At 37.6% G+C, this 1,340-nt stretch overlaps 1 non-coding gene across 1 annotated transcript; it reads left to right on the forward strand.

Moving 5' to 3' along the window:
- Positions 1–811: 811 nt before the first annotated feature.
- Positions 812–918, forward strand: LOC115281371. Its single transcript, XR_003904273.1, has one exon. It is a non-coding gene; the product is annotated as a U6 spliceosomal RNA (small nuclear RNA).
- Positions 919–1,340: the final 422 nt, after the last annotated feature.

The following is a 1,340-nucleotide window of genomic DNA, read 5'->3' on the forward strand; positions in this document are numbered from 1 at the left end:
TAAATATATTGCTTTTTAAAATATGTTACCCTTCATTAAAGATGTGCTCACATAGAGTTCAACATGTTTCGGATTGTTTAACCTATGCAAACTAGTACATTCACTGGAATGCCCCAATTAGTAACATCCTTTTCTTCTCAATGTAATTTAACTATGCCTTTTAGTAAAGATTTAAAGCTGCATGAATATTAGGAAATTTTGAATGCATTTGCAAATACGCTGATTACATAATCAATGATACTGATCATGTAGTAGGATAAATTGCCACTGACTTTGAACTGCCTTCAAATTCCCCAAACATAAATTACCATAAATTTTTAATTAGAACTAACTTTGTTTCTAGAAAAAGCAACAGACTATCATTTAGTCTATGTAGTTATTTGTAATTCATTGGCTATAATTAGTGTTCTTAATATATCAGATGAAGCCTTTCAACTGAAAAATTTCCTGAAAAAAAAATTTTAGGGCAGACTCCTTGTGTCCTACGTCCATCATGTGATTGTACTCTTATGGCTGATACACAGTCCCATTCGTTATGTTTTGTGTCCTACTAAGCTCTCTCTTGTTTATACTACTATGTTCAAGCACCATACCCTAAAATGTTTTCCTGCAGCTACAGGTCATGGTACATAATTGATGTATAATATATTCCCACAGAGAGAGGAGGGAACAAGGAACATATAACATGCCATCCTGCTGCTAGTATTTATTGATAATTACTCCATTAAGCACTTTACATATAGTCATGCTGTCAGTGATTTCCAATCAAAAACCACCAGGAACATGCCTATGCTTGAAATGGTCAGTTTCTGTGCTCGCTTTGGCAGCACGCATACTAACATTGGAACGATACAGGGAAGATTAGCATGGCCTCTGTGCAAGGATGACATGCAAATTCATGAGGCATTCCATATTAAAAAAAAACCAAAAACAAAAAAATAAAAAGTTTCTTACAGCACAGGAGAACGCACACCATGGGGAACCATGAGATCGCATTAAAACTGTGTTAAAAAAGACTTATTACAGGATTTGTGCTCTGATTATCTGGGGTTGGGTCCCAAGAAGCTGGGGCTTGCACTAGATTGAAGGATGTCAGAAAGCAGGGATAATTCTATGCTTAGGATTCATTTTTTTTAAGTTTTTAAAAATGTTTATTATTTTTGAGAGAGAGAGAGAGAGCAAGCAGAGGAGGGGCAGAGAGAGAAGGAGACTCAGAATCGGAAGCAGGCCCCATGCTCTGAGCTGTCAGCACAGAGCCCGATGTGGGGCTCGAATCCACAGACTGCAAGATCATAACCTGAGCTGAAGTTGGCTTCCCAACCAACTGAGCCACCCAGGCG

This window comes from Suricata suricatta, chromosome 16 (genome assembly GCF_006229205.1).
Source record: "Suricata suricatta isolate VVHF042 chromosome 16, meerkat_22Aug2017_6uvM2_HiC, whole genome shotgun sequence".
Classification (NCBI taxonomy): domain Eukaryota; kingdom Metazoa; phylum Chordata; class Mammalia; order Carnivora; family Herpestidae; genus Suricata; species Suricata suricatta.